At 33.1% G+C, this 26,252-nt stretch overlaps 1 protein-coding gene across 4 annotated transcripts in view; it reads left to right on the top strand.

Annotated features, from left to right (window-relative positions):
• The window catches only part of NOVA1 (NOVA alternative splicing regulator 1), a 149,446-nt gene that overhangs the window by 19,953 nt on the left and 103,241 nt on the right, over window positions 1–26,252 (top strand). Inside the window, exon 1 of one of the 4 annotated variants that reach the window (XM_029951960.1) lies at window positions 7,001–7,131. The exons of the other annotated variants lie outside the window; for them this stretch is intronic. The gene's annotated coding sequence lies outside the window, so the exon portion shown is untranslated. Of the gene's footprint in view, window positions 1–7,000; window positions 7,132–26,252 lie in introns of those variants that run through there. 4 annotated transcript variants of the gene reach the window in all.

The raw sequence follows: 26,252 nt of genomic DNA on the forward strand, positions 1-26,252 counted from the left end.
TAATTGCAACTTCATCCTTACAGTTAAGGCCAAAAATCTTGGATTCATGCTTACTTTCTCTCTTTCTGTTAAACTTTACTTTTGATCCATCATGATTCTGACGTTGGTCAAGATTATTTGCCTTATGTGAAAGCCAAAAGCACATATTAAAAACAAAAGTATATATTGTAAAAATGTATTCCATTCTGCTTAGCCAGATACAGAATCAATGAAAGATGTGGTTATAAATTCAGTGTTAAAACTCTGGAGAGTGGCAGAAAGTAATCTGTCCTAGTTACTGGATTGAACAGACTGAGCCCTCAAATTGTTCATAGTTTTTCTTTTTTTTTTATAATGTTTTTTGTTTATTTTTGAGAGGCAGAGAGAGGCAGCATGAGCAGGGAGGATCAGAGAGAGAGGGAGGCACAGAGTCCGATACAGGCTCCAGGCTCTGAGCTAGCTGTCAGCATAGACCCTGACACAGGGCTCGAACCCACAAACCATGAGATCATGACCTGAGCCGAAGCCAGACGCTTAACTGACTGAACCACCCAGGCACCCCAAATTGTTTATAGTTTCAAAACATAAAGCAATAGGAAATCTAAATCCATGTTTGATTTTGTTACAGGGAAGTCTATAGGAAATAATCTGTATTCTAAGGATAATCAGTATCAGTACATCCATAATAGCATAAATATACCCACAAGAATTAATTTTCAAAGAATAAATATGAAGCAGTAGAATTAAGAAAATTCTAAATAGTGCCAGTTTATTGGATTGTATCAAAATTAAACCTTTTGATCTTTGAATACATAGTTTAAAATGCAAACTGATAGGTGGTATATATACGTATTGTGAATGATAAGTAAATATATACGGAATCATTTGGAATATTGTGCTAAATCAAAACTTCATCTTTTTTGAGGATTATACCTTAAGGAAATTATACACCTAAGAAAATAAAATATCTGAGTGGTAATTGTTTTCCTATAAAATATTTTGAGATACTTTTATGCTTGTCAACTGGGAATTTCCTCATTTTACTGTCCATGAAATATATTCTAGTTAATGGACTTCATTTCTCTATCTAATTTAAATCAAATAGTTTTTACTTTACTATTCTATGTTTTTCATTCTGAACTCAGTTATTGAAGGAAACTATATTATTTCAAACACGAGAAAAAATAATTGAGTTTTAAATGCTAATATATTTTCAATAAATAGGTAATAACAATTTTCAATTCTTTCTAATTATACATTTCATTGGTATGTCTTACTGCCAGAAGATATTTGATCTCTGAAAACAGTCTGCCAGACTAAGAGAAAATCAATCTATATATATGTAGATAATTCAGTAGAGGAAGGAAAGCTGATGGATGTGGCCTCCCGGAATTCATGGGCAAGAATGTGTGTATGCATTTGATTTCATTTTTACATTTAACATTTTTTGATGTTTATATTTTGAAAACATAGATAAAGCATTAGAGTGGGAGGGGCAGAGAGAGAGAGGGAGTCACAGATTCTGAAATAGGCTCCAGGCTCCAAGCTGTCAGCATAGAGCCTGATGCAGGGCTCAAACTCACAAACTATGAGATCATGACCTGAGCCAAAGTTGTATGCTTAACTGACTGAGCCATGCAGACGCCCCATACATTTGACATTGAAAATTTGATTTTGAAGCTCAAAATTATAGCTTGAAATTTGTGACTTAAAACATTTTATTTTGGCATGCAATATTAATAACATATTCTTAAATCATTCCTTAATATTAGTGCTCATTTATGTGAGATGTGAGTTTGCAAGTGATTCGTACAAACTATTTTGGAAATATACTATTTTCATACAGCTTATAGAGACAAATTTTATACAGGTTTTTCTGATTCCAAAGCCCATTCTCTTTTTATCATATTGTATTATGTTGTCAAAAATCCTTTCAGTGAAAGCAATTTTCTCATATTTGATTCATTTTTAACTTCTTTAAAAATTTTTTAAATTGTTTTTACATCATTGGTTGGTTTTAGCATACTCAAATCATGCTTTTAAATTTTCATTTTTATAAAATAGCTTTAGTATTTGTGTAAGCAAAAAAGCATATTTAGACTATAGTCATATTTAATAAAAGTTATATATGAGAATGAGCTATAACTGGAATTGTAACCTGATTCCTGATTCATAACTTTTCATATTGTTTCTGTAAATTTGGTGTTAACTAAGTTAAAGATCTGAAGTAAAGATTTACTTATTTATTTATGTACTTAGTTAGCAAATATTTATTAAGTGTGAATTATATATTGGGCATTTTGCTATGTACAGAGATATTACAGACCAAATCACCATTCAGAGAGAGGATATGAAATGAAGCTGGAGAGTCTGGCAAGAGCTACAGAGTCTTTTAGTTATGTCAAATAATTTGGACTTTTATTTGTTTTAAATCTGATTGCATAAATATGTGAAAGCAACTTTCTAAATCTCTAGTTACTACATATTTAAACCTAGATGGATGATCAAATGCCTAGAGGGTATTTGCAGTTTTCAGAAAATTGTTTAGTGAGAATTTACCTAGGAGATATATAGCATTTTTTAATATAAAAGCCTTTATGTTTGGAGTAGCTGGTTAACTTAAAAATTTTGAAGTTATTAACTATTTTCTGATAACATTTTTTCAATTCTAAGTAACCATTCATATGTGTGGCTCTGTTTAAAGCTGGAACCAAAAGTTTTTTGCTGCAAAATACAGTTTTATATTAAGACTTCATTAAAGAGAACGATGTGTGTGGAAACTCACAGAATTAAATGATTTAAAATTAAATATGAATGACATTTTCAAAGTAGCAGTGGATATGTTATACTCTACGCTAATAATGGTTTTATGTTTTCCAATTTTATGGTGTCCGTTTCTATTGAAAATCTTTAAAATTGTGTAATCCTTATTTTCTCGAACTGTCATTATTTAAGATAAAAGTGTAGGATCTGATGTTGCTCAGCCTCATAGTTTTATTGTCATCTACTTTTTGTGCTTTTGCTCTGGAGTCACTGAGCATCCCTAGATAAAAGACTGAAATTGAACCTGTTGATTCTATTATTCGGAATAGCATCTATTTCCAGTTAAGCCAGCTCTTGTTTTGTTTTGTTTTGTTTTTTTTCCTTTCAGTAATCTTCATTTAGCTTTCTATCCTGTGCCTGCATTTCAAACTTTTCATCTTTGTCAGCCTAGATATTCACCCCAACACCTTCATACTCTGTAAATGAACTTGCTTCAGTTTCTTTAGATCATCTTCAAGGACCTCCATCCATCAACTTCTTTTATACTTTATATTACTCTATATAACTTTGCCTTTAATCTTTGCCTACATTTATTTTTTGAGAGGGAATTCTTTCTTCATCTTTTGAGGCTATATTTCAGCCTGTTTCTTTTTACCTTTTTTAGACTCATTCTCTTAGATCTTTTTACTTTTTCATTAGATCCTTCTCTTTGGCTTAGAATCTGTTGAGTTATTTATCTTCAATTACAAAAGACTGAATCCTTTCTTTGATCCTGATATTTCTCTTATGGTTACTGCCTCTTGCCCCTCTACAAATTTTTTTTTAAGCATAATCTGTATGCTGAGTTTCCATTTTCTCAGCATTCAATGCTCCTGAAGTTATTCAACTCTCTTAAAGTTTTGTTATCTGTTAGTTCTTTAACTCACTGGAATAACTTTTTCAATTATCTAGTCATCACCCTCTTAATTTTCTGGAGCATTCCATGTTGATAATCACTCCCTTGACACTTTTCTTCTTTTGATTTTCTTGACATCGCAAGATCTTGTTTCTCTAAATGTCTTTCTATTTGTACCCTCTTAAGCACTTTGAAGAGTTTCTCTTTTTTAAATCATCCCATCAGTGTAAAATTATATTAGATTTTCTCCTTCCTCTGTAGTTTCTCTTGACTTTGTTACCTTTGTTCAGATCATTCTTAAGGCCATATGTTTGGCTTAGAACTGTTTTGAACTTGAATTTGTGTAATTCTCATCATAGATTTCATGTATTTCAAAACAAACCTGATTATTAAAACATTACGTAAAATTTTTCTATTATCTTGTCCTAAAAGTACAAGTTCCTTAATATGGTTCACATGATTTGGCCTTTTACTCTTTCCAGAGATAGTTGGTTTTCTTTCTATATTAACCCTTTATTAAATGAAGTTCACACAACACATGCATGTACATGCACGCGTGCGCGCGCACACACACACGCACACACCACTATTCCTATGTATCATTAAGGTTCCAACTTATATATGTCATCATCATTTCCTGACATGAAAATCTAGGTACAGTATCCTTTTGTGCTCATGAAGTATTCTGTACTTATGGTCATTGTAATTGTAAATCTTGTCTAGCACAATAGACTACTAGCTCAATGATAATATAGACCATATCACCTTTATCTTTATTTACAGTATACCCTAATATTTGACTTAAGATCTTAAGTGAAAGTATAGTCTCTTCTTTTGAGTACCCTCAGCATGTTGAGATCATTCCTTTGTTTTTGCACACTACAGTGGCAGAGTACTCCCAGAAAGAGACTGTCTGATCTTAGTTGTTCTCTGTCCTCTTTAGAATGTAAGGATACGTATTTCCTCCTTTACTTCTTTGGATTTTAGTTTCCAAACTGCAGGTAATAGGAAAGGTATAATTAATCATTATATTACATACGTATCAAAATCTTTTAATCCATATTATTTAGTCTCTAATCCAAAATAACACGTCACCAGTTTTTGTTCCCAACTTCACCAGTCTGTAAGCCAGGTGTATTGAGTTGATATAGAGAAAGGGAAAGAGTAAATTCGGTGACCCATCCAATTCTACCTACGCGTGGACAGTAGACTAACCAGGAACAATTCTTCTGTTACGCATATTTAGAATCTGAAAGGAAGCACTTAACAGAATTTAGTAGGATTAAACAAGGGAGCACATGAATGATACATTGAACTTAATGAAGTCCTGTTTGGAATTGTTTTAAAAGGTAAAGTGTCTGCATACTATAAACTTATGGAAGATTCTATTTCTGCATATTACAATATTGTAACACTGCTTCCTGAAAAATTGAAAATGGTGACTTAGGAGATGATAGTTATACCGGAGTAATTTACCTTTATGTGTTGTTTTAGGAGCAAAATGCCTCAGCAACTTTTATCTGTGTCTTTAAAATATATGTGTATATGTGTACGTAAATATGTCTGTATATTTGTGTATAGATGTACACATATATGTATTATATAAATAATAGCCCTCCTTTTTTCCTTACCCTGTTTTGTTGAGAAGTTCATCTTGACAACTGCAGTCTTGCCAGTGATGAGATTTTCAGTGCTACAATCACGGTGACTGAGGATGGAAAACTTTAGTCAATTCAGTTTTTGGAAATAATAATTTATATCTTTAGTGAGGGAGAAAAATATTTCTTCCTGTTATCTTTTTTGACATTTGCTGTTGTAGATCCTTCAGGTAAAGAATCAAGAATGGAAGTTGTAAAGTCATTAAGTAATGAAAACACTGTATTCTTGTTTACGTATTGAACCAAAACTTCAAAATTATTTGGGCTTATTTCATTATGATACTGAAAGAGAAGATCAGCACAAGGAAATAGTATACTATTGAGGAACTAAAGGTTTGAAACAATTTGGGACTAATTCCTTTCAACTAGAAAATTGCATGAGTCTACATTCTCAGGTATTACCATAATTAAAATTGGGTGTGGTAATTATTTGTTGTTAATAATGGGCAAGTGTAAGATCTTTAACTTTGCCACTTTGAGCTTTTTTATAATTTGTATATCTAGATCTGAGTCCTAGCCAGTTACTTTCCATGATAAACAGAATCTTCTAGACAAAGCAGCAAGTAAGATTGCAGTGCACATGTAATTTTTAGAAGTTAGATTGGAAACATTCGTTAACACTCAAATATATCATCCTTATCCACTTCCTGCTCTTTGTTAATATTTTAATCGTCTGGTTTGTTGTCAAGAAATAGATTTAATAAACTGTATGCAAACACAGACTATAATTCAGGCTTTTAAATAATTCAGATTTCCTGCTCATTCAATCAAAATATTTGTGTTTTGGGGAAGGAAAATGGGGAAGAAATGAATTAGAGTGTAGTATGATGTTCTGTATGCAAGATACTTTCCTTGGTTCTTTCATTTCAGTTATCTTTCATTTCTAGAAGTGTTATTTTTTTTTCAGATCTCTTTGCATATATGTTTACAAGACTACATACTTAATTTAAATTCTCAGCAGTAATTCTGCTCTTTCTATTTTCTGCTGGTTGTAGCCATGCTTCCATGTGTACTTTGTAAATTTTTTGTTGTTGTTGTTAATTTTTCTTAAGTTTATGTGGGAATTTCTTGAAACCTTGGATAAAGGTGGTTTCCTTCAGAGTGGTTTTGAATTTAATTTTGTCAGGTGACTGTGGTCACTCCTAATTGGAACAACTTAAAACTGAATTCTTGGCTTGAGGTCATTGGAACTACTGAGGTCTGAATTTAGGCTAAAAACCTGCTTGAAAGTGGACTTGTAGTTATGAATTCCCAGAGATTTTTTCACCCCACTTTCCAAGTGTGTGTGTTGGGGGACTTGTCAGGGTGAAATGATATTTTTATTTAACTCTTAAGTGTCTTAAGTGTCAGGATTACTGGGGACTCTCTTCTTAGGCTGTCCACCTTGGACATACTCTGTGTTTTTTTATCCTAATTCTACATTCAGGAAAAATAAAAAGACTGAAGCTCAGATTACCTTGGTTCATTGAATATACTCAGTTAAATATGTTCTCAAAGCATTCGTTTAGGTCTTTATTACGGTCTTGCCAGCTAACCAGTGCCATTGAAGAATGTGTTAATATTTTTCTTCAATATGTTTAGACGTTGAGCAGAAAGACTGGTCTGATTATATAATGTACTATATTGCCATAAAGTATGCTACATTTTTTTATACAAAATTATCTTACCTGTTTCCCATAGGTACTCTGGTAGTCAGTAGATGTATTATAACCATTTCAGAAATGAGGTTACCTGACCTAAGTCATGCAGCTGTAACTGAAGAAGGTTGATCTGTATACAGATTGATCTATCCTGACTCCAGAGTCCATGTTCTACATTGTACAACACTGCCTGCATGTGAGTTTAGATTCTTCATCTACAAATATTTGTTTTATAAATAGTATTCATTTTGTTGATCATTGGTGGTATATATAAATAAGTGGAACCCAGAATTACTATCTCCAAGGAGTTTTGAGAAAGAAGATATAACAACTGTTACTAACTATAATATAGAATTAACAATCTGTGTCAAAACCAGGTCATAATTGCAATGGAATTTCCTTAACCGAAAACAAAACAAAACAATATTTTCTATTTTTGCTAAATCTCACCTGTTATCCCAATATTATCTGCTTAGTTTTTTTCCTAACGTCCCATCAGATCCTCTGTATAGCCATCTTTTCCTTGAGTTTCTCCAATAGCAATCCTGGCAGTATTTTTGTTAGGATTTGTCACTTTGTAAATACCAAGAAACTCTTCAGGTGTTACAAATGCAGGCAGAAATAAACAATACAGCATTTGCCAAGCTTTTTTCAGTAAAGACACAGTGGTGCAGAGAGCTTTATTGATTACTAAATGGAAAACTATTAAATAAAAAAGCATAACTAGTTCATCTTGAGCAAAAAAAAATTGCTTAAAATGTTCAGGTGTTTTGCCTTTTGAGATAGCTACTTCAGATTTAATAGATTTGAGAAAATGGAAAGTTAATGAAGCAGAAGAGTGGAAATGAAACAGGTATAAAATAACCATGTGCAAAATAGAAGTGGTCTTATTAGCGGTTGTCCACTCTAAGCTACTCTAACCACTGCCAAACTATTCAAATCAAACAATATGTGTGAATGTTGTCGGATAATGCAAATAAGAAAAACTCTATAAATAAGTGTTTCTAAAAGCATTCTTTAAGTGACATTTAAAATTGATTGTACTGTATATTATTTTAGATTTTAAAATTTAAATCAAAAGCATATAGACTTTAATATATTTTTTTTAGATTATAACTTAGCATCTTTTTTGTGAAATTTATTGGGAAAAGTGAGCTGAATTTTTATAGGAAATTAAATGGATTTTTTCATTTTCTAGTCGTTTATTTAACTCATCCTATGTGAGAGATACTTCTAAGTACTACTGAAGAAATATACCAGGTTCTACTTTTGGGAGAGGCAAAAGAAAAATATATTGTTTGTCTAAGGATTGGTCTGTTAGGGAAGATTTTAGAAAGTAGCATTTAGCCCTTTTAAAAGTATGTAAATGGGTTCATTCTTTTACTTTTCTGATCCATTATTATGATGACTCCTGTTTTCTTCTAATTTTTATTGATCATGGAAATTACCAGTGTCAATAAGAAATACCAAGTAAGAAAGAATAAATATGGTGGGTCTTCTTTCTCAGTGTCAGTTATTTTACTTTTAGAACTACAAGTTTTGCTTTCATAGTCTTGGTCATATTATGGGATTAATCTCCATATTAGTTAAGAGGCGAAATAATAGATAATAAGGGATAGAGTATAGCAAAATGGTTAACAATAGTGATAATAATCAACTAATAACATTTATTGACCATTTACTATTTGTAAGGCCATATTCAACACACAATTGTACATATTATTCTGGCCAGTAATTTTATGAAGTAGGTTCTATTCTTCTTTATTTCATTTTTCTAAGGTTTATTTATTTTTGAGAGGCAGAGAGATGGAACATACATGGGAGAGAGGAAGAGAAAGAGGGAGACACAGAATTTAAAGCAGGCTCGAGGGGCTTGAACCCACCAACTGTTAGACTATGATCTGAGCTGAAGTTAGATGCTTATCTGTTGAGCCACTTAGGTGCCCGTGGGTCTATTCTTAACATACAGAAAACTGAAGCACAACAAGCAGTTAAATCACTTTCCTTAGGTGTTTAGTTGTAACCACTGGAGACAGACTAGAAAGCATATGTATATAGCAGTCTGCATATAGTTGATTTTTAATGGTAATTCTTGTTCTGATGACAATGAATTAGACTTGGAATTTGAAGCTACTGATAACTGTGGAATAGTTCTGTTAGTAGCCTTCAAAATAGGTATGATATTTTCTTAAAAGTTGCAAATCTGTTATGTACCCTGTCTTTAACCTTAAGCTCTGCTAACTTCTTTAACCATGGCATTAAGATTTTGCCAAGCTGTTTTGTTATGTCAAAACATAATATTATGACATTTTAGTATTTTACTTTAGTGTGATTCTAAAACAGTATTTCATCATTCATGTAATTCATGTAGTTTTGTTCAAATTATACTTTCATCTGTATCTTTCTCCACCATGCAGCATGTTTTTCTACCAGTTTTTCAGTTGTATCATGTTTTCTTTCCTTCTCATTTAAATACTGTATAATAATCATAGATCACTTTCTGAGTTACTCTGTTTTTTCCTATATGAATGACCATTTTATAATGTCTTTCTTTTTTTGTTGTTTCTTTTATTTTTGAGAGAGAGAGACAGAGAGTCAGAGAGCAGGTTGGGGAGGGGCAGAGAGAGAGGGAGACAAAGAATCTGAAGCAGACTCCAGGCTGAGTTGTCAGCACAGAGCTCAACGCACAGCTCAAACTCAGGAGCCCTTAGATCATGTCCTGAGTCGAAGTCGGACGCTTAACTGACTAAGACACCTAGGCGCCTCTATAATGTCTTTCTTTATTTAAGAACTTTATCTTGGGGTGCCTGGGTGGCTCAGTTGGTTGAGCGTCAGCTTCGGCTCAGGTCATGATCTCAAGGTTCGCGGGTTCGAGCCTTGCGTTGGGCTCTGTGCTGACAGCTAGCTCAGAGCCTGGAGCCTGCTTCAAGTTCTGTATCTCCCTCTCTCTCTCTGACCCTCCCCTGCTCACACTGTCTCTCTCTGTCTCTCAAAAATAAATAAAAAACATTTAAAAAAATAAAAAAAGAACTTTATCTTTAGTTTGTGTTCTCATGCTCCTTTTTTCTTGTCATATTTTCAGTATGATCAGGGATTAAAGAAGATTAAAAAGAAAACTGGTAAAAGAGACAATGTTGGTGGTCCTGGTTTTAAGTTAACGAATTTCATTTGCTAGTAATTTGTTTTAATTATGTAGTTAGTTCATTTTCAACCAATATCATTTGGTCCTTACTATAGAACAGTGTTCAGCACTAGATTACAAAAATGAATGAGCATGGTCTACCTTTTTTCTTTGTCCAGTCTCTTAGAGTGTCTTGGCCTTGTATCACATTGAACTTTTGATCTTTTATATATAGAAGACAAGAGGTAATAAGATAGATCTAGGATAGACAAGAAAGAAAAAAGGTAGGGGAAAGAACAGGGCAGAGAGTGGTGGACTGTAGGAGCAGGTGTGCAAACACTGTTGTACTAGGACAACAGCAGTACTGTGGCACAGAAAGAAGCCCCTGGAGGGCAGACTGTTTTTGTAGTCTTGCAAGGGGGAGGGATGCTTAACAAACCTCAAGGACAACACTGTAAAACAGTAAAACTATTTTAGCAAACTATCCTAGCCACAAGATAGTTCTGTGTCATCTGTTTTGGGGGGATAGGATAAGGCAAATAGCAACCTTAGATATTAAAAATGATAACATTCTGTTAATTGCAGAAGTGCAGTAGTCTAGGTACAGTGGGTATAGATGGAGAGCAAAGTCAGACAGCTATTGTGGTTTTGTTCCAGACAGAAAGACCAGTGACAGAAGTGAATTCTCTCAGTATGGACTTCTTAAGGTGACAGAACTCTTACTGACTTCAATAGCTCTTATGTTTTATCTTTTGCTATTTATACTAACTACCTTGCCACACAGTTTAATTACTGATGGTCCCACTATGATGAGGTAAACCCAGTCCCTGCCTGAAATCAACTTGCATATCTCATGTGTAATGCAGAGACCTTAAAGTAAATTTCAGCGGGTAGGTTTTAAATAATTGCATCATAAAGGACTTAAAGCATTTTACATAAGTACAAATTGCACATTAGTATAATATTTTTGTTGAGGCGTAAATGACATGTAACATTATATATGTGAAAGGTTTAACATTTTTATCTCACAGCAACACTAAACCAGACATACATGTTGGACAGTTTTTAATAACTAAAATAATCCTTTACCATATTGTTTATATATTACATAGTAATAGGATTAGTTAGTATCCATTTTGTTATAATTTTCACCCATTTAACTAACTCACCATATACAGTAAAAGAAAGAACAAAGGTTTTAAAATAAGGCCAAACTTGAGTAGGAATTTCTGCCTTATCATTTCATTTGTCAACACTGTGATCTTTGGGCAAGCTGCTTGATCTCTTTTACAGTTTCTGAGTATAAACATGGATATGGGAGGGCCTGTTCCAAAGAGCTATAATGAGTGATGATGCACGTCAAAACCTTTCCAGAATACAGACTGAACCCTCAGTAACTGGTATTGTCTTAGTGTAAAGCAGCATGTGGTTACGAAATTATGTAAGAATGGCTTTTTAATTTTTACCCTAATTAGCAGTGCTTGAGGTTCTCTTTATGTACCAAAGAAGTTTGACTTGGATCTATGTAAAAATTATTAGTAAAGTTAATTGTAATTAAAATTGTTTGACATTTCTTTCAGTACTTTCTGTTTATTAAAGTAGCCATTGTATATAATTTCTTCAGGCGTGAATATGGAATTGTGTTGTGGAAAACTTGTTTTTAGAAAAGAAATACTATTCTGTGTCACATTTATGCCAATTCACTGCTTAAACATTTTCCATCAGAACTGAAAGTATATTGAGAGTTTATATCTCAAGGGATTACAACGGAAAGGGTGAGAAGCAGCTGAGCAGGGAATTGAAGAATGAATGCTGACTAATTGTCCCATTTATGCTCCGTATTCACTGGAAACCAAGTAGTTCTACTTTTAATTTTATTCTTATACAACCAAAGAAGCAGTAGGTTCTGTTTACAGAAAGTGCTCTATTTAAAAGCAGTTGCAGATTCAGAGAAGAAAAAAGCATTAGAAATTAACAGGTTCCAGAGAAAGGGACGAATTATGTATAGTGATGTGACTGTACTGTAAAAGATTTTAAAAGTCTCTAGAATTAGATTTCCTACTGAATTTGTTATTTTCTGTCTTACATTCATTAGCTGCATAAACTCCAGCAATTTACTTAATCTGTTTCAGTTTTCCTGTGTGTAAAATAGGAATAAGAATAGTACCTACCTCACAAAATTGTGAGGATTACATTAGTAAATACATATAAAGCAGTTCATATAAAGCAATTGGAATAGTGCTTGACATATTGTAATGTTAGTTACCATATTTAACTAAGTCTAAAAGTACCACTGGTTTTAAGATAAAACTATTACTTTATGTACCAAGAAAGAAAAAAGTGTAGAAGAATATGTCTTAGAATCATTGCAATATAATATTGTTATTAGTTAAGCTAATTTAATAAGCTTTGCATTTTGTGATTCTTTTAAAGGTAATGTTTTTTTCTTCTTCTGTGTTATATTTCTAATATTTCGTTGTCTTTCCCAGATACAATATTTATTTTAGAGGAAAAACAAAAATATGACAAATCATGTGTGGAAATACATAGTTTGTGCATCTATTGTTTTGTCAGTTTATAATTTTTGTGGGAGAAATTATTTTAAATTTATAAGGTGAATATTATTTGGCATTCTATTAATTTTGAACATGCTTTCACATATCTCTAACATTCATAATAATAGTTTGTAGCTTTGTTCTTTAGAGCCTGTAAGATTCTAAAGTGTTTTTCAAATAATCAAAGACTATATATATTGTGTTCAATAGATTTATAATGTTGAGTAGAACATAGTAGTAAGGATAACAGCGTCTGGGATCAAATTGCCTGCAGTTAAATTTCAATTCGTTCACTTATTAACTACTAAAGTCACTTTGCCACTCTTTGCCTTCCTTTTCATATCTGTAAAAGAGGGATTACTTCTTAGAGTTGAAATTTTTGTGAAAAGTGCTTGGGACCATGGCACTTAGCCAAGTACATTGTGCTTGCTCATTTTTTATGTTACTTTGATTTTGCGTTCTAAGTATTCTTTGAAGTCTAATCAATTTTATTAACCAGAATTGTTAGTAAGGCAGATTATTCTAAATTTTATTTATTTTTGTGATTATTATTATTTATTATTTTATTTTACTCTTCTCTTAAAATTATAAAAAGGACAGACCTGGGGTTATTTAATGCAGGACAGAGTGTTCTGTGTACCCCAGAGGTCCTGGTGCAAGGATGATAATTGGGATGCGCAGTAACACCTAGCCATTAAGAAGGTAAGGAATGATATTTGATCACTCAAGTATATGTGTGGTAATTAAAAATATCTTTCTAACAAATTGTGAAAAAAGATGTTTTGTCACTTGAAGGTATAAGTTTCAATTCATGTCTGGTGCTGGATAATTTTGATATTACTAAGTTAAAATTTAGAAATTGACATCAATCATGGATTATTTCAGTTTTTAAGTAGGCAGTTTATCTAGATTTATTTTCTTAGATTGATTTTACAAACTTAAATAATATATGCACAAAAAGCAAAAAAGTTTTAAAAGAACTGAAACCAAATACTGCACTCCCCTTTCATTGCTTGACATCTACAGTCCTGCTCCCCAGAGGCAGTCACTCTGCACTCTTGGAGCTGTTTCTTACAGCATTTCCGTAATTTTAAATAATTAAAAATTTTTTTAATGTTTATTTTTTGAGAAAGAGAGAGAGACAGAGTGTGAGCAGGGAAGGGGCAGAGAGAGAGGGAGACACAATCTGAAGCAGGCTCCAGGCTCCAAGCTGTTAGCACAGAGCCTGACACAGGGCTCCAACCCATGAACCGTGTGATTATGACCTGAGCCAAAGTTGGACGCTTACCAACCGAGGCACCCAGGAGCCCCCATATTTTTAAAGAATACTTTTAAACTGTTGTTTATTGATATATCAATTTTATCTCTGTTAATTTCCCTTTTGATTAGTTGGAGATTTATTATTATTTTATTTATGTCACCTTGTTCTCTCATGTACTTACACAGTAGTTACTCCATTTTCTCAACATACTTTTCCAGCAATTTTGCATTAAGCCAGCACTGTTATATTAGAAATATTGCTCCTTTTTGAGTGAAGTAATGCATTCTGATGATCTCCTTTATCCTACCACTTTTCCTTTTTTCTGCAGTTAGGAATTACCTCATTTTTGTTTGTTTATTTTTTATGTACCTAATATTTTTCCCTTAAATATTTCAACATCTGTTATATGCATATCAATAATTTCTTTCCTCAAATACAATTTCAAACATTTTATCAACTATGTCTTTTTTTGTGTGGAGACTTTTCTTTCCATTATGGCCTGTTCTCCATTTAGATTGTCTACTCTGTACTCCTAGTACATAGTGAATGTCTTGGGACTTCCCTTAGCTATTCTGCAGGGCCATATCCTTTATTTAGTTCCTGAATCCTATGCCCCTCTCCCACTTTTTCCGCCTTTTTTTTTTTTTCAGGTGGTTGCTGGTAAAGGAACTTCATAGAAGTTTGCTTACTTGAAAATATCTTATCCCATCATCACTTTTGATTGGATATTAGCTTATGTATATAATTAAAGTCTATAAAATGAGTTTTCCTCAGAATTATGAAGGCATTACTTCCATTCTCTTTTCTCTATTTTCATTTTTCTACATGCTACTTACTAGGACATTTTCTAGACTTTCTATTTCATTTCATATTTTCTTTTAGCTCCTTTCATTTTCTAAATGTTCTTATTGTTTTTCTGATTCTTTTTTCTCTTTCTTCTTTTCTTTTTTTTTTTTTTTTAACGTAACACACTGTTCTTAGTTTGTGGCTATAATTGTCATTTCTTAGGTCAATGAAGATGGTGATTTTTTTTTAAGTTTTCTTCTGCTCTTAGTATTGCATTTCCTTTGAATATTTCTTTCTGTTCATTTATATTGGCTTTAGTCTTTCCTGTTGGAGACTTTTCTGAAAGAGTGGACTTAGTGACAGATTGGGTTGGAAGCTTTGTGTCTGGTGACAAGAATTGTTACTTTGTGATGCTTCATGAAGATGAAGTAAAGAGCCAGAATTTTTCTTGGAGGACCCAAATTGTGGTATCTAGGTATCTATTCTCTCGAGTCTTAAAAGTTCTCCAGTGAGTTTGCAAATATTCTTTCTGGGTGGTTTATATCTATCTGCCAACTTGTAGAAACCAGTTTATGTCCAATTGACCCTTGTTCCTTGATTTTTATCTATGTTGTGCTTGCTAATTCTAAGTTAGCGACATTTCTAATCATCTGGAAGTGAAAGAAAACATGTGAAATTAGGGTAGTTTAGCCTATGTGTAAAAATGTTCTCTGAATAGACTTTTATTAGAGAATACCTCAGTTTTCATTGCTGACCTTACCTTTGCCTTTCTGGGGTTCCATTAGGCAAATTATCTTCATTCTTTTATCCTCTCTTTTTTTTTTTTGCCACTTAGTTTTCAGCTTCCTATATTGTGCTGAATCACTGGTCTTCTGCCTGAATTTTTCATTTTCTGAAACCATGCTTAATTTCTTGTTTGCTGTTGTCTTCTTTACCATTTTCTTTGTTCTTTGGTTTGTTCTTTTTTGTCATTTTAGTGGAGTTGCAAAAGAGAGTATGCTGAATCTGCCATATTTAACATAATAGTAATGTTATTAATAATAATAAGTAGCATTTATCCAGCACTTTATCATGTGCTAGATTTGTTCTAAATATTTTAATGTAGATTTTCATTTATCTTCAAACACATTTCATTAGAAAGACACTATTTGTTATCCTCATTTTATAGATGGGGGAACAAAATGAGAAGTAATTTGCCTAATACCACATAACTAGTAAATGGCAGAAAGATTTGAATCTAGGAATGTTTAGAGCCTGAGATTCCTACTTTCTCATTGTAGACCAGAAGTCTACAATACCTTCATGACATTTAGAGTTACTGATATGAACATACATCTTAAAAACCATCTTAAAAAAGGCTAATCACTGGATCATTTAGAGGAAAACCTAGAATTTTATAAATATGCTGCATATAGATGCATTCAGAATTGTATATACAGAAGTTACTTACTGGGTGAAGGGTAATTTTTCTGGTAACACAAAATTTAATGGAAACTATTAATTATCATTTACCACCATTTTTATAATTTTTTTAAATGACATTTACTGTCTGAACTGGGACACAGTATTCTACATACTAGGTCTACCCAAATAATATCAGAGAACCAATAAGGTTTAGTTGATCTTATAAAAATTTTTCCTTTATTTAAAAATTTCAGGAAAAGTGGAAGTGTTTGCAATGTTTAAACACTGATAATGAATAAATAGAATTATTTTATTTTATTTTTATTTTATTATTTTTAAATTTTTTAATGTTTATTTATTATTGAGACAGTGAGAAACAGAGCATGAGTAAGGGAGGGGTAGAGAGAGGGAGACACAGAATCTGAAGCAGATTCCAGGCTTTGAGCTGACAGCACAGAGCCTGATGCGGGGCTTGAACCCACGGACCATGAGATCATGACTTGAGCCAAACTTGGATGCTCAACTGACTGAGCCCCCCAGGTGCCCCAAATTTTTATTTTTTAAAAAATATTATGGTCAAACACTTGAAATTTAAAATAAACATCTTAGAGTCTACTTAGGGTCTATCACTAGCCAAAAATAAATTCTATTCAATATGGTATGATTTTTCATTTATAATGATAATAAATCATTTCTATTTGTGTAATTTGTTTTATCCTTCTGTTTCTCCTGTATAGACAGAAACCTATTGCCTTCCTGCTGAGGATATAATTTCTGAATCTAGGCGATGTACTGTCAGCACAGTGAAGCAGGAAATTATTCTCCTGTGTCAGCTGCTGCTGTTAAAGAATAAAGAAGGTTTGGGATAGGATGCAATTCTATTATCTCTACTCACAAATCTCATATGGCATGCAAATAGGTTTTAAATTCAAGACACTTCAAAGTATTTTGTGACAAGAGATACTCCCTGCTTTCAGTTCTTCTTCTACTCTCTCTAAAAATCCCAAGTATATATATTCCATGCTTTCTTCCTGTGTGAGTGGCAGTTGTCCCCAAACTTATTCAGTTTATTGAAGTGATTGATCATGTGTAAATTATTATATTCTTCAGAACAATGGGAACACTGGTATAGTGCTTAAACTTAACATTAGTAGAGCTGCAGCAGTGACAATAATAATAATAGCTAATAATTATATGGAACTTACTATGAGCCAAGAGCAGTTATAACTACATGCTTTCTGTATATTAACTGAATTAGTTCACACAGTGTCCTGTGACATAAAGTGCTTTTCTCAAAACATATATGTGTGCATGGTACATATACATGTGTATGTAAATGTGTGTGCCTATTCATATATACATTCACAAATATATGGAGACACATTAATTATATTACTTGGAGATGTATGTATACATACATATATATGCAAATATATGCCTTTTTGTTATATATGTAAATACTTTTTTACATGTAAAATTAAAGGCATAAATGGGATTTGCTCATAGCTTGCCCCCAGCTTCTGTCCTTGTAATTACCATGTTATACTAATAGAATATTCTAGTATAGGCAATTGGCAGGAAGTTATCAGATATTAAAATTAGATAAAATGTCAAATTAATTTATCCCTTAGTCTAATTTTATATGAATTGGGTAAAGACTGCTGTTATTTGAGTTTTATCTCCAAAAGGCCTCAGAAAGTTATAGATCATCACTTTTTTGATAGTCTCTGCACTTTGTCTTTACATGGCATAGATAACAAATTTATATTATTCAATAATGCTTTACTAAATTATCACAATGAACGATTTCAGTATTATGTTCCTATAACTTTGTGGTACAGGAAACTATAACACTTTTTAATTTGAGAAATTTATTTAAGGACATGAATTATTAAATATAAAATACATAATAGACATTACAAGGAATTCTGAGAGATTCATGTACATTTTTGTTTTTTGCATCCTTAAATTAGGGGATGGTCTTAGAGTCATGAAAAAGTAGTTTTTATTTTAAGCATCATTATAAAGTATAAATTTGGTATATGATCTCTCTTGGATGTCATTCATGGATATTTGGATTTGAAAATGTCTACAGCAATTGATAATAAGAGAGTCGGAAGTATAAACTTGTCTCCATTCTATAAAAATGGTATTAAAATTTATAGTTATCCCATATTTTTACAAATGGGTGTTCATTATTCTTCCCAGAATTAGGGGAACCAGTAGAGTATTTAATAAATGATAAGTGTAAGATTAATTCCACATTGTTTGATACAAACCAGACTTCATCTAATTATTCTCTTTAACACAGCTACCAGGATATTTCATATTTTCCTAAAATTGATGGTCATTTGTCATTTTACAAAAGATGTATTATGGTCATAAAAAAGCGTATTTAAAAATAAATCAAATAATGACTGCACAGAGATCTACCTAGATCTACAGATCTACACACTTTAGAAAAATACATATATATGTATTTTACTTTAAAGATAAGAAAACTATTTCTCTCTCTCAGTGAAAATTCATCTCATAGTTAATTTAAAATTCCCTTGTCCATATAAATTTATGTTGCATCCGGGTATGAAATATAATATGTAGGCAGGGAGGAAAAATTTATCCTTGCGTTCTTTTGATTAGGAGTTTTCAATTTCAATTTCAATTTGCTGAGACAGTATCACTTAATTCCATCCTAGTATCATCAGGTAGGTAAGGGAATTTTAGAATGATTAAGATAAGTATAACATGAATATTTTTAAAAATATAACCTCAAACTCTTAGTACTCATATCCATGGTATTTTCTGGGTTTCTGAAATTAAAATAGCATATTAAACCTAACAAAATGTCTTGGCCTATTTAAACCTTGTTTCCCAGATACAGCTTTTCTATATATAGATTAGAATTTCATTAAGTTTTGTGGTATAAACTACCTTCATAAACATATAGCTTAATGTGTACTGTGATCTTACAAACTGGAAATGTTACTTGCATGTGAGGAATGCCAAGTTTGATTAGCTGTATGTTTAAACTTCTTACTTTGAACAGGAAGTGCTTATTATGCTCCTTCACTGTGTTCCATTTCAAGTGCAATAGCTTGAAAAAGCAGCTTCAGAATGAAAATATTTTTTGATAAGATTATAAAAAATAGTTTTAAAAAAGAACGTCAGTGAAAAAATGTGGAACAAAAAAGTTTTACCTTGATAAACTTATTTGCGTGTCAGCCATCATAACAGTGTTACCATTGTTTCTCTACCTACATTGCGCTCAAGTCAACATATTTTAAAATTAGATATAATGTATCTCTTGCATAATTTACTTTCATGAGGATTGCTGAAAAAACAATACTATCATTTACATTTAGATTTATAAACCTATTTCTATGTAGTTATTCTAAACGTTTCATTTCTTGATGTTTTAGTATAACAACCACTTTTCTTTTTTTTAATTAACAAACTTCAGCTTATAGAGCAGTTTTAGGCTTGCAGAAAAATTTAGTAGAAAGTTCAAGGATCCCCCCTAAGCGAACTAAGTCAGGCAGAGAAGGACAGATACCATATGTTTGCACTCATAGGTCTAACAGGAGAACAGAAGAAACCTAATGGAGGACCATGGGGAGGGGAAGGGGGAAAGAGAGTTGGGGAGAGAGAGGAATGCAAAACCTGAGAGACTATTGAATACTGAAAACAAAAGGAGGGTTGAAGGGGAAGGGGAAGAGATGGTGGTAATGGAGGAGGGCACTTGTGGGGAAGAGCACTGGGTGTTATATGGAAACCAATTTGACAATAAACTATTAAAAAAAAATGGTCAAGGAGTTGCCACTTACCCTTTTTGGTCCCTTCTTTTCTGTTCTTCCAGAACACTGTTTCTCCTATTATTGACATCTTGCATTAATATAGTACAATTTTTACAATTGAAACCCCAATATTGATACATTAGTAACTGAAGTTCATAGTTTATATTAGTATTCACGCTTTGTGATTTTACAAATATATAGTGACATATATCCATCATTACAGTATCATGTGAAAAAATTTCTAAGTATCCCACCTGTGTTCTACTTATTCATTCCTCCTTCTCTCCCCATGCATTTCTGGCAATCACTCACCGTTTTACTGTCTTTATAGTTTTGTGTTTTCCAGAATATCATATATTTGGAATCATACATATAGGCTTTTTTTCATTTCATAATATGCATTTAATGTGTTTTTATTTATATCTCTCAGTGCCATGATAGCTCATTTCTTTTTATCACTGAATAGTATTCTGTAATATGGATATACCACAATACGTTAATTCATTCACCTGTTGAAGAGCATTTTGGTTGCTTTCAAGGTTTTGCAATGAAGGAAGCTGCTATAAATATTTGTGTGTAGATTTTTGTGTAGACCTGAGTTTTCAACCCTGTTTGTGTAAATGCTGAGGAGTGTGATTGCTGGATCATGTGGTAAGAACATATTTCACTTGAAAAAAACTGCCAGACATTTTTCAAAGTAGCTGTAACCACTTTTCATTCCACTAGCAATAAATAAGAGTCTCTATTGTCCTGCATCCTGATTAGTATTTGATATTGTCAGTGTTTTGGATTTTAGCCATTCTTATAGGTGTTTAGTATAATCTCATTTTTTAAAAACTTGTAATTCCCTAAGATATACTGTTATGTCCTCCACCTAAGTCCATATGTTGAAGTCTTGACCTCTAATACCTCAAAATGTGGTCTTATTTGGAGATAGGGTCTTTACATAATTAATCAAATTAAAGTAAGTTATTACAGTGGGTCCTAATCCAATAGGCCTATTGTCCTTATAAAAAGGGAAAATTTGGAGACAGTGATATGCATACAGGAAGAATTCCATGGAAACAAGACTGTCATCTATAAGCCAACAATTGAGGCCTGGAATCTGAATGTTTCCTTCATAGTCCTCAGAAGGAACCAACTCTGCAACACTTAGATTTTGGACTTCTAGCCTCGAAATTGTGAGACATTAATTTCTATTGCTTAAGCCATCCTGGTTGTGGTACTTTGTTATAGCAGCCCTACCAAGCTAATAAACATACGCTATTAAGCACCTTTTGAATACTTACATGCCATTAGTTTATCTTCTTGATGAGGTATGCATTTAGCGTTTTTGCCCTTTTTTTTGTTTTCTCATTGGTGAATTTTAAGGTTCTTTGTATGTTCTTTCATTGTATGTTTGGATGTATGTTTTGCACATTTTTTCCATCTGTGGTTTGTTTTTCAATTCTCTTAACTCTTTTTTTGCAGTTTTTAATTTTAATAAATTTTAACAGGTTTTATTCTTATGTGGATTATGGTTTTGGTGTTGTGTCTTTTCTTAAAATTTTTTGATGTTTATTTATTTCTGAGAGAGAGAGAGACAGAGACAGAGCATGAGCTGGTAGAAGGGCAGAGAGAGGGGGAGACACAGAATCTGAGGCAGGCTCCAGACTCTGAGCTGTCAGCACAGAGCCTGACGTGGGTCTTGAACCTGTGAACTACGAGATCATGACGTGAGCCAAAGTCGATGCTTAACCAACTGAGCCACCTGGCACCCCTGGTGTTGTCGTAAAAGTCACTGTTGGTCCTAAAGTCATCAAGATATTCTCCTATGTTATGTGTTATAGGAGTTTGTGGCTTTGTCATTGATTCATATTTAAACTAATTTTTATGAAAGTCTTATTATCTGCATCCAGATTCTTTTTTCTTCTGTATGTGTATTCTTTTTTTTCAACATCCTTTGTTGAAAAAATTACTCTGTTTTCATTGATTTTTTTCACTGAATTTGCTCCATTGTCAAAGATTGGTTGATTACATTTGTTTGCGTTTATTTCTGTTCCCTTCCATTGATCAAGTTCGTCTCTTCTTTCACCAGTACCACACTGTCTTGAGTATGATGGCTTTAGAGTAAGTCTTGATGTCTGGTTGTATCAGCCTTCCAACGATGTTCTTCACCTTTAACGTTGTGTTGACAGTCTGGCTAACATTTGTTTTAAGTGTTTGTTTATATATTTTTGAGAAAGAGAGAGAGGGCACAAGTGAGAAAGAGAGAGAGCTGACATGGGGCTTGAACCCAACCATGAGACCATGACCTGAGCTGAAGTCAGACACTTAACTGATGGAGACACCAAAGTGCCCCTATTATTTTTTTTTTCATTTTTATTTTTGAGAAAGGGAGAGATAGAGTGTGAGCAGGGACGGTGCAGAGAGAGAGGGACATAGAGAATCCCAAGCAGGTTCTGCACTGACAGCAAGGAGTCTCATGCAGGTCTTGATCTCATGAAATGTGAGATCATGACCTGAGCTGGAATCGAAAGTCAGGACCTTAACTGACAGCCACCCAGGTGCCCCCTCACTAGCATCATTTACTAATGAACTGACACATGAGTTCGGATGACTTAAGGTTGTATGATTTTCATTACTTTCCAATTTAATTTATAACTTACAGTATTTATTCTTACATCCTTTTAAAAAGAGATTAGAAAAAAGGTATAAATAGAGAACTTGGTTTTGTAATTTTGACTTACATTATTTTCTTTTCATTATGATGTGTCTCTGAGAAGGTCTGATAAAATAGATGTTGAATATGCATGGTATAATTTAGCATGATGAATGATTATGAAATGAATGGGGACTTTACATAAAGTGTGGTAAAATAACATCAATGTAATGGGATCCTGAATTCTCTGAAAATGTGACATTTAAACAGAGAAGTTTATGCATAATTTACTCATGTGAAATACTGATACTTCTTAATTTATTTTAACAGAGGTATCTGAGTTTTTGGGAATTCCCATTAAATATTAATTTAAGTATTAAATGACTTGAAAGATTGATTCAGTTTGAGGGAAAATCCTAAGTTATTAACTATGAGTCAGAGCAGAACATTCTTTAAAATTGGGTTTTAGGTTACCTCACTGTGAATATCTAAAGTGTTCCTTTAAAACAATAAGCATTCTAACTGGTTTTCTTTCTTTTTCTTTTTTTTTTTTTTCTTTTTCCTTTGCACCTTTTCGTCCTGCAAGCTTTTAAGTTTAGCATCCTATTTAGGAGATTTTACTTTTTAGCTTGTATACAACCTAGTATTTGTTAGTTTTTATAACAAGACCTAATGTTTTATTTATGAATGTTCAGAATATTTCTTTAACTTTTATATAAGGGGAAAATCTTATTAATTCCTGAAATTGCCTATCATTATATTACCAGTTGTTCTTAAGAATAAGAAGACTGATAATGCAGGCATTTAGCCTGACATTCATAGAATATTTTAGATGGGAAGTCAAAATCACGTACTAGCTCATTGGTGCTCACTGTTTGAGAATGCGGTGTGACCTGAGATGGTGAATTAAGTGGGGATGCAAATCTGGAATGGCTTTATTGTTCTCCTGTAGCACTTTGTTTATTGTTGGTCAAGTCATTTATTTCTTTACTTATCTAAAGAAAAGGTCATAGCTTTATGGACCCTTCAGGAAATCAGTTTAATCGGACTTTAATCTGATAAAGGCAGTTTATCTAACCAGTTTGAATTTTAACCTCAGAGCCCAATTTAAAACTCAGTTTTTCCCCTTCTACACATTGCCACTTGGCTTTTCTAGGAGATTAGATTGTGGAAGAGTTGGATCTAGTCATTCAGTCTATTCACTCCAGTGAGTGGAGAATGATATGATTTTCATTTTTATTCCCATTTCTTCTCCTGGCTTCTGATACCTAAAGGAGAGAAATCAAAAGATCTCCTACTTAAGTAGGAGGACGTTAGTTTTCTTTTTCTGCTTCTCTGCTGAACACTGACTAGACCTTAATGCCTTCTGTCGGGAAAAGAGACAAAAATACTGACTTTCCGATGCAGCACATAATGTAAAACTTGTTTTGGAGGGGAGATATTTTTGGCGTGTCACACCATCCAGTTCTGGCTTGTCTTCCACTCTTTCTCAGTTTCTACCTCTCCAGTATACTCACAGCCCCTGGCTGCTGTGGTCCCCATTTTCTGGAGGGTCAAGTTCAGCTACTTTCACAGTCAAGACACTCTTTGCCATTACAGTGACTGTGGTTCTCTCTACCTTGCTTTCCAACTTTGAGTCTTTTTTCCCCACTCCTCAGATAAGCCTACAATAGGGGAGAGAACATGGGATGATAAGCAAGTATAAATGCAAACTGAAGTCCAGCTAAGAGAGAACTGTCTTCCCTCTTGCCAGTTTCTTGGACCCCCCCTTCCTGAACTTAGAATCTTTGACAGCAGCACTGTTCAACTACATTAAGTCATTGAAGCAAACTCTCAAGTTGATTGACTCACTCAAAATGATACAAGGCTGGGCAGTTCTGGGATAACAAAGAACTGAGGAAGGTAAACATATTTCCATTATGAAGGAGTAGTTGGTTCTCACATGTTTGATCTCATATTTCTGAATGTTAAATACTTGATTGATGATTTTTTCTTCTAAGTCTTGAGTTGTAATTATTAATCTCACCTCATATTGTTAATGTAAATTTTACCATAGTCTCACTGGTACAGTAGTACCAATGTGGAGCATATGTCTAAGACTCCTAGTGGATGCCTGAAACCACAGACAGTAATGAACCCTATGTATACTGTTTTCTTCCTGTACATGCATGACTATGACAACGTTTAATTTATAAATTAGACACAACAATAACTAATAATAGAATTGCACAGTTATAATGATATACTGTGATAAAGTTATGTGAATATGGTCTGTCTCTCAAAGTATTTTATTGTACTGCGCTCAACTGTCTGGTGATGTGAGATGATAAAATGCCTATGTGATGAGATGAAGTAAGGTTAATGATAGGCATTGTGATACAGTATTAGGCTACTGCTAACATTCTGAGGATATGTTAGGAGGATCATCTGCTTCCAGACACCAACTGACCATGGATAACTGAAACTGCAGAAAGCCAAAGTGTGGATAAAGTTGGGGGAGACTACTGAATTTCCTTTAAAAATTTTTTTTTAATGTTTATTTATTTTTGAGAGACAGAGAGAGTGAGCAAGCGAGCATGAGTTGGGGAAGGGCAAAGAGAGAGGGAAGCACAGAATCCTGATGCGGGGCTCGAACCCATGGATCACGAGATCATGACCTGAACCGAAATAGGACACTTAACCAACTGAACCACCCAGGTGCCCCAGGACTACTGAATTTCCATTCTTGCTGACTGCCTGCACTTCAACCACAGCAGCTAGTATGATCCTTAAAAAAGATTATATCACTCTGCCAGTCAAAATATTGCATTGGTTTTCTCTAAGAGTGTTTTTAAAAAGCCTAAAGTCCTTATTATGGTCCACAAAGTTGTATGTGATCTGCAGGTTAAAATTTTGATCACTTGTTCCTGTCACAGGACTTTGCTCTTATTGTTCTTTCTGTGTAGTATTCTTACCCCAGATAGTCTTTGGACTTGTGTTATTTCATTCTTTGTCCATATACTGCTGCTTCCTTAGGTTTTCTCTGACTACTTTGTTAAAAGAGTGTATTTGCCAGTTTGTTCCTGTAACTTGCTTTCCTTTTGTTTTAAAACTGAGTCATTTCCATACATTTTATTATAATTTAATACTTTATTATCCATCTTTTTCATTAGCATGAAATCTTTGAAAGGTCATTGGCTCCTTGATTCATTCAGTGCTTTACCTAGTGTCTTAAATGGGACCTGACTCACAGGAAACTCATTTTTTTGTTGAGTGAATAAATGAATGAAGAAATGCTAGTGCATATATTCAGACTTTAGAAATAGCTTTGACCTACCTCACAATTTTTAGTCTTCTAGTTTTTTTACTTAGTAGTGTAGTTTTGTTTTTTATAGATTTTTTTATTATTCCTAATTATATATTCCCAATATTCTCATCCCAATTGAACCATTCACACCTCTAGTTGATCTTTCTTGCTTCTGCTAGGATGATTTTTGTTACATGATTCTCAAGATGCCACTCTTTCAAATAAAATATTTTAAAATTCCTGAGCGTAATTGGACCTGTGGCTGTTGTCCTTCTCACTGACCTGTGCATGTACTCTATCTTCTATCATCCTTTTCACTGAAGTATTCTGAATATTTTAATATGCTTCTCTCTTTTATACCTTTACATAAAGGCTTTCCCCTTATCTTATTGCTATATATTTTATTAGTATGTGAATACATAACATGTAACTCCTATCATGAGAAGGCTCTAGAAAAAGTTCTTTACAT

Source organism: Suricata suricatta, chromosome 9, assembly GCF_006229205.1.
Source record: "Suricata suricatta isolate VVHF042 chromosome 9, meerkat_22Aug2017_6uvM2_HiC, whole genome shotgun sequence".
Lineage (NCBI taxonomy): Eukaryota > Metazoa > Chordata > Mammalia > Carnivora > Herpestidae > Suricata > Suricata suricatta.